This window comes from Hyla sarda, chromosome 2, assembly GCF_029499605.1.
Source record: "Hyla sarda isolate aHylSar1 chromosome 2, aHylSar1.hap1, whole genome shotgun sequence".
Taxonomy (NCBI): domain Eukaryota; kingdom Metazoa; phylum Chordata; class Amphibia; order Anura; family Hylidae; genus Hyla; species Hyla sarda.
The window spans coordinates 284,083,330-284,097,211 of NC_079190.1; positions in this window are offsets into that span (position 1 = coordinate 284,083,330).

A 13,882-nucleotide genomic window follows, 5' to 3' on the forward strand; every position below is an offset into this window, starting at 1 on the left:
TCCATTAAAAATTCGGATCAATTACACACATCCGATTTGATCAGCATCCAATTTCACACGATTTTTTTTCGGGTCTGAAATTGGGATTGACCACGAATTCAGACCTGAACAAAAATCGTGTGAAATCAGATGCGGATCAAATCGGATGTGTGTAATGGATCCGATTTTTTAATGGAAGTCAATGTATCTGACTTATATATACTTACATATACGATTTCATACGATTTTAAGTTATAAAATCGTGTACTCAAGTCGGATGGAGAAATCGTGATGTGAACGCAGCCTTATTCTCCATGCTGTTTTTTGTAGTAGTAAGAAGCAGCCCAAATATAACACTGTTCACACTGAAATTTTGTGCTGATAAAACTTGGTCTCAGCTGCCAGTGTGAGTGAGACAGTGGAGAATACCAAGGGAAAATTTATAATTTTCTGCGCCAGTGTATAGTGGCAGAATTCCCCGATTTTGCAACACTATGCTGCTGCAGATAATGATAATTTCCTTTGGATTTTTGAGTGAATTTATTTGTGAATTTATCAGGAAGTTTCCTGCCACAGAAATCTTCACACCTTCATGGGAGTTAAGGGTAAAGAACCTCGGGATTCTTAGACACCACTCCTTCCATGATTCCACAGCAAGAACAGGTTGACCAGGTAGTGCAGATACAGTAGTAGTGTAGTCGAGAATGAAGCCTAGGGTGGCATGCCAGGCAGATTCCCTTTTGAATAGACTGCCAACCAGTTGCCCAATGCCCTGAACTCTGGTGAGGTTCCAGCAAGGCTGCAGCTAATGTTTAGACCAGAGGATATTTATTTGCCAAGTGGCCTTTCGCAGAGACTTGTTGCTGAAGCTGGGCTAGGTAAATAACATCATGGAAATGTTGTAAGATTATATTTGTCTCTGATTTCTTGTCTCTGGATTAAAGATAGCTCATAGTGAAATTCCATCTTTCACACAGATCAGACATTGTTTTTACTGCATTAGATTCAAGCTATTATGCTTTTTTTTCCATTTATATACCTGTACATTCTGTACTCAAAGATTCTACATGTTTGGGCTTAACAGTGGTTTCTATTCTGCTGTCTCGCAAATTTAGATCCCCCCCTCGTGCCACAAAAAAGCATGAACTCCACAAAACCTCTAAAGGGGTCCTTTGATGTCGGGTACCAACAATTTGATTGTTAGTCCACAGCATCCTACAGATGCTTGAATTGAGATCTGGTGAATTTGGAGCCCATGTCAACACCTCAATCTCTTTATCATGTTACTGAAACCATTCCGGAACAATGTTTAGGTGCACTTAGGGAACACCAACGTCATAAAGGGGGATACTTTTCCTGCAACAATGTTTAGGAACATAGTATGTGTAATACCTGCATGGATGCCAAGACCCAAGGTTTTTCAGCAGAACCTTGCACAGAGATTTCTGCTTCTGTCAGCTTGTCTTCTTCCCATGGTTCATCCTGGGGCCATTTCTTCCCCAGATACGTGCTGTGCTTTCACACCCTGTCCACATGATGCAGAAGAGATCAGACCAGGCCACCACTGTCTATTGCTCCAGACTCTGACCAGTCTGCAGCTATGTAGCCATACACATTTCTATCATAGCCAGAAATAACTTTCTCAACATGTTGTGCTACAGTAGCTTTTCTGTGAGATCAGACAAGATGAGTAAGTCTTCATAAGGGAGCCCTCCCTGGGCACCCATGACCCTGGTTGCCAGTACACCCGTAATAAACTCCCTTCTTCCTTTTAAATTTCCATTTTTCCAGGCTGTGTAAGGAAATATTACAGACAGGGTGTACATAGGTGCCAGGATTGCTTGGTAAAAGCATTAGGAAATCATTAAGGCAGCAAGAAATTGAGCATCTTGCCGGTGATGTAATGCTACTGTTACCCGGTGATCTCAGCACCTGCATGGACAATTACTGTCTCTCATGAAACACAAAGAAACTTCCAAATCACTCAGGGACTCGTCCGGCGCAAATCAGGAGATAGCAGTACCGCTAGTGAAGCAGTATAGGACCCAGTGTAGTACGGTCAATAACAATTTATTAAGAACAACGCATTTCAACGCCTGAGCAGGCGTCTTCCTCAGGTTCATATGCACAATGAAAAAATTACAAAAATATATAGAACAACCACCGTATCACAGTGTTAAAACAATAAAGTAGTTGACTTACGTCACGCCATGAAACCGCGGACTCCAAAGGAAGAGCGGAAGTGATCCACATGTCAGAGGGCGAGACGGAAGTCAGTGGAGGTTACAAAACATAAGTACATTAAAATGGACATATCATAATAACATAAAAACAGAGCATCACATATGTATATACCAATAGCAGCATATAAAAAAATTGTATAGATATTTAAATATATCAATATATTGCCTATACCATATTTTTAATGTTTCATTCAAACCGTCAGGATATAAACATTTTAACTTATAAATCCAGTATGATTCTTTGTTAATTAATCTACGGAACCGATCTCTCATATCTATTGGTATTATGTCAATTACAATTAATTTTAAAAGCTCTGGATTATTTTCATGGTACTGTGCAAAATGTCGCGATACACTGTGCAAATGAAAACCCCTTCGGATATTAAACCGATGGGTATTAATGCGGGACTGCACCGTCTGAACGGTGTGGCCCACATACTGTAAACCACACGGGAATTCTAGTAAATACACCACGTATGTGGATTCACAATTGCAGTTTTCCTTCCTCACCCTAGACGTGTCGGCACTTTATTCTAATTTAGATGGCACTTTGGGAACTCAGGCAATTTTACATTTTTTAAAACCTAATTAATATCTTAATACGGATCCGTGCAATTTTCTAATAGAAGGCATTCAGTTTATTTTAGAGCACAATTGTTTTGATTTTAATACCCAAATTCTTAGACAGATAAAAGGCTGTGCGATGGGGACTCTTTTCGCCCCAAGTTATGCAAATTTATTTATGGGGCGATTCAAGTCCCAATACATCGCACAGCCTGATTCTCCATTTTATGACCATATTTTTTTCTATAGGCCTTATATAGATGATTTATTTATCCTTTGGACCGGTACACACCAACAAGCCCAGGATTTTGTTGATTTCATTAATAATAATACTTATGGATTAACTTTTACCCCTCATTTTTCGGAGTCGTCCGTGCAGTTTCTTGACCTAGAGATTTTTAAGACTGATATTGGTCTTTTAAAGACCAAAACTTTTTTAAGACTGTTGATGTCAATAGTTTTTTAGATTTTCGGAGTTGCCATTACCCGAAATGGCTTCGTAATGTGCCATACGGGCAATACCTGAGAATTCGAAAGAATTGCATGGACGATGCCGATTTTAAAATACAATCGCGTATTTTAAGGAAAAGGTTTGTGCAAAAGGGGTACCCTCAAGAAATTTTAAAACACGCTTATAACAAAACTAAAGATTTAAAACAAAAAGAACTCACTCAGGTGCGTAATAAATTCACTGATAATCCCCCTAAAAAGAACTCCCTAAAAAATGACATCAAGCACAATTCTCACCACTTTTAATTGTGCATCTAATGCCATTTAAAAAATTTTAATCAAACACTGGCCAATAGTGAGATGTGATCCCATTTTGAAAGACTTAGTGCCCCCACATCCCCGAATAACTTTTTAAAAACCAATGTCTTTACGCAATTTTTTAGCCCCGAGCAAATTAAAAGATAAAACTGTTAATAATAAGGTTTTAAACAAATCGGATAAAAAATTTAATAATAAATGTAAAAAAAACGCATTATTTATGCTGTAATATTATTCAGGACAATTGCAGCTCCTTTCAATCAAATATTACAAAATAATTATTTTTGATTAAGGAAAACTGCAATTGTGAATCCACATACGTGGTGTATTTACTAGAATGCCCGTGTGGTTTACAGTATGTGGGCCGCACCGTTCAGACCGTGCGGTCCCGCATTAACACCCATCGGTTTAATATCAATTCATTGTGCATATGAACCTGAGGAAGACGCCTGCTCTGGCGTTGAAACGCGTTGTTCTTAATAAATTCGCACACAGTTGTCTTGTTTTTAATAATTTGTGGTTTTACTTCACATCAAGACAATAACCCTTCCCCCTGACGTCACGCTGGGTGGACTATTTACCTGTGCGTGAAGCAGGGGGAAGGTGAGTCTGAAGAAACGCCCAGAAGGGGCGTGAAACATTTGTCACTACCTGTCTGCACTGGTCTGGCGTCCCACGCCGATGATCGCATGCCGCACCTGAAATAAAGAAGCCTGCTGTCACCCGGACAAAACCGTGAGTGCCTCCTTATTTCTTTGCTCTTCCCGGATCCTATTGTGCGTACTTTAGAGGATTGAGCACCCGGTCTGTCACGGACGGCATTACCCCATCACTCCCTGCCTTCCCAGCATTTGGTCGCGTGAGAGCTCATAGAACAAATAGGGTGTTGCCGCAGCTGTGCCGGTGCTGTCTCTACGTTGTGAATTGTTGTTTGAAACTTCATTTACCTAAGCACGCTGTTAACCCTGCTGAGCCTATATTCTTACGACCATCATGGATTCTGATGATTCTGCTGGTAGCACTAAAGAGTGTGGGGAAGGTGCGTTCAATATGGGACGCCATGACGCAGATAATTTCTTCATGGAATGCAACAGTAAAGATATTTACCAAGTTATGAGTGTAAAAAATCTTGAACAAAAAGTAGCCAATTTGGCAGAAAAAGAGACACGGCTCTTTTGTACTTTAAAATCACTTAAATCTTATAATGAATGTAGCCGGGTCCCTAGGGGACTAAGAAACTATAAAGAGCCCGCGTTATACACAGATGACAAGGTTTTTCTAAGTGAATGGGCGAAAATACATGAGGATTACTCTTTGAGAATGATGCAATTAGTAATTGTCCGACATGAAAAAGAATATGAGGACATCACCTCCGAACTTCTAAAAGCAAAAATGGAACTAAAGGTTCGAGTTTCAGCAGAACGGTTTTCTTCTTTTCTTACCAGATTGGATAAAAAATTAACCTCAATTCAAGCTGTGATTAAGGACACTAAAAAAGATAAGTTTATTCGTGATAAAACAGACTACGATACCGACAAGATCTTTACTTTTGCCAAAAATGGGAGAAAACAAAGAAATCCCAGAAATCGACGTAACAATAAAAATCAATATACCAGAAAAAATAACAATAAAAAAAGTGACTATTGGACCACGGATTCAGAGTCAAGTGGCACTGAGGAGTCAACCCGTAATGATAAGAGTGGAGAAAATGTCCTTGCAAAAGATCAACTGGCCAATATTCCATCTACTTCGACATCAAGGTGCCCTTTAGGAGAAAAACAAGGAGGGGACATCAAAGATGGGCGAAACAAAAGTACAAGTCAGAAGCGGAAGAATGTGTCATGGAAACAATAAGTGACTGTCAGGACACTCTAGCCATCATTAATCTGACTGACGTTGTAATAGATGGACATACTGAAAGTTTACTTAAAAAGGGTCTTAATTATTGTCTTACTGAACAGTTCGATAATATACAGTTTGAAATCGACCTTTTCAAAACTGTAAGAAAAATGAATCTAAAAAAGTTTTTTTGTTCTAATAAAATTTCTAACGAGCAACCCAGATTAGAGGGTGAGGTCCCTGTCAGTATAGGTCCTTTGGGATTCAGTGTCTTCCAGGATGCCCCAAAAGCGGAGCTGGAGGGCTTGGAATCCCTTATAGACCTACTGAATGAAAATGATTCTAGCCCCTCTGAGTTCGATATGTCACAAACCATTTTTCAGGTCCAGGAATTCACTGGAGGTAATAGATCTACTTTCTGCCCCCCGCTAGCACTAGGGAGCAGTTTAGATCTTTTTCAAAAAAGAGTTCTAGAAAGTATAAAAGCACTTAAGTATCCTGCACATGGTGATAATATCAGCAGGGAAGAATCATTAGCTTTAGAACAATTGAAAAAAAGAGATGACATAATAATAAAAAAATCAGATAAGGGAGGAAATATAGTCCTTATGAAAAAAAGTTATTACGTACAGGAAGCTAATAGACAGCTTAACGATAAGAGATTCTATCAAAAACTTTCGTCAAACCCTTTGAGTAAAACTACTAGTAAATTACAGTCCCTATTACGGATCTACATAGAAAAGGGGGTTCTATCTAAAAAAATGGCAGAAAAATTACTCCCTAAATCTCCGAGGGTTGCCCAGTGGTACTTTCTTCCTAAAGTACATAAAACTTTAGAGTCCCCACCTGGACGACCTATTGTCTCAGGTTCGGTTAGGGTCCCCACACCGATCTCAAAATTTGTGGACTGGTTACTCCACCCACTTCTATCTGAAATTCCATCCCTAGTCAAGGATACGAATGAGTTTTTGTTAACTTTAGAAGGACTTTCATGGCCAGCAGACTGCATCCTTACGTCTGTGGACATAGAAAGCCTCTACACAAGTATACCTCAAGATCTAGCAGTAGAGGTTGTACGAGATTTATTATTGTCTTCTGATAAGAGTACGGCATGCATTGACTTCATCTGTGAATCCCTTGAATTTATTTTATCAAACAACTCCTTTAAATTCGGTGAACAATGGTTCACACAGACGGGAGGCGTAGCCATGGGTACGCCAGTGGCGTGCACACTGGCTAACCTGTTTGTAGCTATGTTTGAGAAAAAATACATATTTTCCGGTAAAAATAAACATTTGAAGTCGATAGCATGCTATAGACGTTTCGTGGATGACGTGTTCATTGTATGGACAGACACGGAGTCCGCCTTTGCGGACTTCGTGTCTGAACTGAACGCATCCAATGACATGAATTTGAAATTTACTAGCAAAGTAGGTGGCAGAGAATTAGAATTCTTAGACGTATTGATTAACCTAGAGAATAATAGCCTAAAAACGAAAGGCTATCGCAAGCCCACTGCCTGCAACTCGTTGCTGCATTACGGGTCTTATCACCCCATACACGTAAAAAAAGCTGTCCCATATGGACAATTTTTGCGCTTAAAAAGAGTTAATAGCAGCGACGAAGATTTTTTGTTGCAGGCAATGGACTTGAAAAAACGCCTATTAATTAGAGGTTATCCAGAACCTATCCTAAACCAGGCTCTGGAAAGAGCTTCTAAACAAAAAAGAAGTGACCTTCTGAAAGGACAAAAGTTTTACAACAAGAAACACAGTGATCATAGAAAGGAGAAATCTCCTCCCTTTACTTTTTCTTTTCAATTCAGCCCGATGGCTGAAAGAATTAAGAAAATCATTTGCGATAACTGGTTCTTGGTGCAGAACGACACTAATTTAAGGGATATTACTAAAAATAAACCCTTGATAGCGTTCCGTAAAACTAGGAATCTGAAAAACGAATTAGTTCAAAGTAAATTTGAGACAAAAAAACAAGATAAGAACTGGTTGAACAGAACTTTATCCCCAGGAAACTATCGCTGTAATTCTTGTAACTGGTGTAGTTTCATCAATCCAGAGAAAACTATAAATATTGGAGGTAAAAATATTAGATTCAAGGATGTAATTTGCTGTCGGACTAATTTTGTCATTTATGCAATACTCTGCCCCTGCAAGAGGTTTTATATAGGGTGCACTAAAAGAGCCCTTAATATTAGATTTAGGGAACATGTGCATTCCATAAAAACAGGACATGGTAGCCCTAGGTTGATTGAGCATATTGTAACCTGCCATTCCAGTGATGCCTCCTGCCTTACCTTTTTAGGCATAGAAAGGGTTAATCAAAAGGAGGGCATGGACCGGCTTAAAACCCTGTTGCAGCGAGAGGCGAGACTGATCCTCGAACTCAATGCTCAAGGTAACTTGGGCTTGAATGATCGCCTTGATCTTAGTGTATTTTTATAAACATCATTACGTTGCTTCCCATGTTTGATTTTCGCATACAGTTGTCTTGTTTTTAATAATTTGTGGTTTTACTTCACATCAAGACAATAACCCTTCCCCCTGACGTCACGCTGGGTGGACTATTTACCTGTGCGTGAAGCAGGGGGAAGGTGAGTCTGAAGAAACGCCCAGAAGGGGCGTGAAACATTTGTCACTACCTGTCTGCACTGGTCTGGCGTCCCACGCCGATGATCGCATGCCGCACCTGAAATAAAGAAGCCTGCTGTCACCCGGACAAAACCGTGAGTGCCTCCTTATTTCTTTGCTCTTCCCGGATCTTAATAAATTGTTATTGACCGTACTACACTGGGTCCTTTACTGCTTCTTATCTCCTTATTTGTGCCGGACGAGTCCCTGAGTGGTTTGGAGGTTTCTTTGTGTATTGTCGGACACCAGTTCCCTGGTGGATGGGATTGGCTGCATTTTGGAAATATATTGTATACTCTCACCAGTGTTGTGCCTGCCTGACAGCACAACCATCTAGGTAAGCGCTTCCAATAACTACATTGCGGAACCTTACCATCTTTTCATTGCACTACGGAGCGCTCTTTTGTGTGTTTTTGTCTCTGATGAAAGATATCTAACAGAGCACTGGACCACTTTCACAATATGGCAGGGACCCAACTGTCGGGACGCATCATATCATTTTAAGATTAGGATTGACCTCAACCTATATCTATCTTCTCTGTCTCCTCAATTCTTGTTTCCGGTGTATGTCATGATGAACACCATAACAATTCCTGGTCTCCTTACTTTACATATACTGCAATCAAGGAAGCACCATAGGACTAACAAAGAGGCCAGACAGCACAGCTAAAAAGAATATGTTCTCATTCCCACATCTTTGTAATACAAGGTACATATGTGAGCCTTCCTGTGTGTGAGTGTGTCCCAGCAGTCCAGCTGATGATCTGTATCCTGAATCAACTCCTGCACATAAAATAAGAAGACATTAAAGCAGACAGCTCCAAATATTGGGCCTGATTTACTAAAGTGAAACTGACTGTTTTTTTGTCAGTCTGTCAGTAAAAACTAACAAACCCTGAGTAAGGGTCTATTCACGCGTACAGTATTCTACGCGTATTTAATGCTGTAGATTTAACGCTGTCACGTCATTTAGTTTATATTAAAATCGGCAGCATTAAGTATGTGCTGGATACTGTCGGTGTCAGTACACCCTAAAACTACATTGTGTAACCATATCCTGTGATTGGTGGTGGGGTGCTGGCCAACAGATTTATCACCTAAATCTAGGTTAACTCAATGTAACTTTTTTGGCGTGCATTAATTTTCGCACCAATTTTTCCAGAAAATGGAGTCCCATATCCACTGAAAGCAGATGCATTTTTCCTGAAAAATCGGCGCATAAAATACAAAATTTGAGGTGGTGTGAACCCATACTAACTAACCCTACACTAAAGTGTTGGTTTTAGGGTTTTTAGAATCCACCAAAAAATAAATATCTAAACTGGTCTGATTTTGTAGGGAAATAAATAGTTACAGAATTAGAATTGTATAGCCCTTTTTTTTTTATTTGTGATATTTTCTTTAGAAGGGTACTCTCCTGTACAGGGCCCCGCTATTGCGGCTATACTTACCAGTCCCTGAAGCACTCTGACCCCTCCTTCACAGAGGAGTAGGAGTGACTGCAAAGCCAATCACCAAGCATGGGTACCCTAAAAGCAAAGGCTGTTACCAAGTTCCAGGTAGATTAAAGTGTGATACCGTCATTTGAGAAACTAAGCCTTTCTTTTAAATTCTGCTCACTACACTTCTCATTATATCTGTTGCTGCAACTTTACTGAAAGTAATTCTCACAGACAATTAAATGACAGCTTACAAGTAAACCATAAACAACTGAGAATATGCTGGGAACTATTTGGAACAACATATGATTCCAAGAGGTTTACATGTTTGTAAAGTGCTGACATTCAAATATGATGCGGAGTTCAGCACTGTCTGAAATGAGATACAGTGGTCCCTTAACATGCGATGGTAATCCGTTCCAAATGAACCATCGTTTGTTGAAACCATCATATGTTGAGGGATCCGTGCAATGTGAAGTATAGGAAGTTGTACTCACCTGTCCCCGCCGCTCTGGACCGTCACCGCTGCCCTGAATGCCGCCCTCCATCGCTGCCGCCGCGTCCCCGTGGTGTCCCCGGCGCTCCGGACATCTCTGCTTCCCCGGGATCGTCGCTCTCACGTCGCCGCCGTCACTATGCACGCCGCTCCTATTGGATGATGGGACGGAGCTCCGGAGCCCTGAGGATCATCACCGGAGCATACGGGGCACCGTAAAAGGCTATCCGGCGGCAGCTGAAGCAGTCGGCGCTGCTGGACAGCCGTTTATGCGATGGCCCCAACATACAAAAGCATCGTATGTTGATGCTGCCTTCAACATGCGATGGCCTCTGAGAGGCCATCACATTTTGAAATTATCGTATGTCGGGGCCATCGTAGGTCGGGGGGTCACTGTATTGGCTGAGTGTTCTTTTAAATTAATAAATTGTATAATAACATAAGAAAAAGTTTTACAACATATTGAAAATGATATTCACTGACTGTCTCTGTATCTACACTGGAGATAGTTTGTCTGTGTCTTCTACCTGCTGACTGCCTCTATATCAATACTAAGGATAGCTTGCTATCCTCCTCAGGTTCCTCAGCCTCAGAAGACTGCGAAAAGATGACCCATTCAACTGAAAACTGGGGAGAATGCTGTTGATCAGAGAGGTCAGAATTCAGGCTTTGAGTCAGTAAAGATGGACTTGCTAGATAAATGACAGCAGAATGTGGAGCAGATTAGTTTTCTTTGGATCCTGGAAGGCTGGATCTTAGAAATGTCAGTAGCATGGGCAGCATCAGGTGGTGCAATAGAGGCACAAGTTAGATTATTATTATTTTTTTTTTTTTGTTCCATTCAATTCTAAGCAGAGAAATATGGAGGGAATATACTGTTTGAAGTAGTAGGATCACTGTCATAAAATACCAATTTTCAGTGGGGTGGGAAGAAATGTTTCACTTAAACATCAGAATAGGACATCGTATCATCAGCAATAACACAGAGAAAGAAAGTCACTGACAGCCTTGGAGTAGTATGTTTAAAAAAAAAACAGCAACACATAAGCAATCAGAGTAGTAGTTGCAGGCAATAAAAGAGACCCATCAAGTAGAACTGTCATTCACTAATGCAGAGTTCACTAGAGGCACTAGGTGGCAGCAAAAACTATGTAAATGGGCACCACAGGCATCCACAAATACTCATGTAGAAACATACATACATATGTATGGATACATATGTAGAAAGATCTACACCTATATCAGGATAGGTTTCCACACAGGTTTTTCTCTGGCGTTTTTTTTTTTTGGGGGGGGGGGAACTCTCACTGCAGTTTTTGAGCCAAAGTCAGAAGTGGATTCAGCAGGAAGGAGAAGTATAAGTCCTTGCTTTGTATTTCCTTTTTAATACATTTCTGGCTTTGGCTCAAAAACTGCAGTGGCAGTTTAAGAAAAAAAAAACATTTAAAATCTTTTTAAAACACCTTTTTTAAATAAATAAGCATTTAGTAAAAATGTACAAGAAAAATAAGCTATTATAAATGTAATAACTCTGAAAGACACAGGCTTTGTGGAGCAGAGTGACATAAAGGTTGGGGGGGCGGCATGGAATTAGGGGGACAGGATGACAAGGGAGAGACACCTAAATGCTGTAACCCCACTCTGTCTTCATATAACCTCAGACAGAGCTGCAGGTTCTGTAAAGTGGGCACAGACGCGCGACCCCCCCCCCCCCCCCCCCCACATTTTGACAGCTGTAAGAATCTATGTCCAGGGGGCAGTGTGAGCAGGGCTGTGCACCTCCCTCAGGAGTAGAGGGATTCTCACAGCCTCGCTCTTGGACGTAAGGTTTCATGCACCTCACTCAGGAGGAGAGGGATTCTCACAGCGCCACTTGCACAGACGCCTGGACGTAGATTTTCACAACTGTCAAAATCTATGTTCAGAAGTGGGGCTGTGAGAATCTATGTCCTCCTGAGGGAGGGGCGAGAAGGGAGATGTGTACGGGGCTGAGGGAGCTGCAGAACTGCGTCCTGCACAGCTCCGCCTTCCCTTCGCTGTATGTTCGGTAATCTCCGGACAGCTGAGGGGAAGGACCGAAGCAAAATTGCATGGGGCGCAGTTTTGCACCTCACACCGCCTCCGATGCTGTTTCACCGACGCAGGTGAGGAGGCCGAGGGCAGATGGAGTGGGGAGGGGTGGGGGATGATTAGAGGGGGGTGATGGAGTAGGGGGTTGTATATGTGTGTATGTAAGATGTGGGGGCAGCGGCAGGTTTATGTATGATATGTGTATGCATGATGTGTGTGTATTATCATATGTGTGATGTGTGTATGCATGTAATGTGTGATGTGGAGGGGCAGTAGCGGGTGTATGTATGATATGTGTATGCATGATGTCTGTGTATATTTGTGTGCATATGTATGGATGTGTGTATGTATGTAATGTATGATGTGGGGGGGGGCAGCAGCGAGTGTATGTATGATATGTGTATGCATGATGTTTTTATGTATGATGTGTGTATTTGTGTAATGTGTGTATGTATGTAATGTATGATGTGGGGGGCAGCAGCGTCTGTATGTATGATAGATGTGTGTAAGCTGCATGTATGATGTGTGTGTATGTATTATGCGTGTATATGTATGTTGTGTGTGTGTATGTATGATAGATGTGCGTATGTATGATAGATGCAATGCTAGATGTCTAGCTTCACAGCTAGACAGATGTATGGTGTGTGTGTATGTATGATGTATGTATGTGTGTTATGTTTGGATGTATGATGTATGTGTATGATAGATGTGTGTGCCTACCTACCTAAAGTGGTTTGCTACTACTACTACCTAAAGGGGGCTTCTACCATGACTACTACTTAGGGAGCTACTGCTACTACTACCTAAATGGGGGTTGCTACTATTATGTGGGAGGCCTTCTACTACTATATTGGACTGCAACCATATACTGGGGACATCAACTTAATAAAGGGGGCTACCGTTTACAATGGGACCTACCCTGTTTCCCCGAAAATACACCCTACCCCAAAAATAAACCCTAGCTGGATTATCGGGGTGGGCTGCAATATAAGCCCTACCCCGAAAATAAGACCTAGGCCAGGGGTACTCAACTGGTGGCCCGAGGTCCAGATCCGGACCGTGGCCGCCAGTAATGCGGACCGGAACGCTGTATGGAGGATGGGGGGGCAGCAGGAGTGTGGAGGATGGGGGGTTGCGGGAGTGTGGAGGATGGGGGGCTGTGGGAGGATGGGGGGCTGTAGCAGTGTGGAAGAGGGGGGGTGCGGTAATTTATGGGGTATTTCTAATATGAAGGCTCTTCAAATCCACTTCAAAACTGAACTGGTCCCTGAAAAATTCCGATTTTGAAAATTTTGTGAAAAATTGGAAAATTGCTTCTGAACTTTTAAGCCCTCTGATGTCTTCCAAAAGTAAACATGTCAACTTTATGATGCCAACATAAAGTAGATATATTGTATTTGTAAATCAATATGTAATTTATTTGGAATGTCTGTTTTCCTTACAAGCAGAGAGCTTCAAATTTAGAAAAATGCAAAAATGTAAAAATTTTTCATAAAATTTTGGAATTTTTCACCAAGAAATGATGCAAGTATCGACAAAATTTTACCACTAACATAAAGTAGAATATGTCACGAAAAAAAAATCTCGGAATCAGAATGAAAAGTAAAAGCATTCCAGAGTTATTAATGCTTAAAGTGACAGTGATCAGAATTGCAAAAAATGCTCCCGTCCTTAGGGTTATAATGGGCTCCGTCCCCCGCGTATGGGGTGGTATGAGGGCTCATTTTTTGCGCCGTGATCTGAAGTTTTGAATGGTACAATTTTTGAATTGATAGGACTTATTGATCGTGATATAAAAAAATCCACTATTTTGGACTTTGGAATTTTTTTGCGCATACG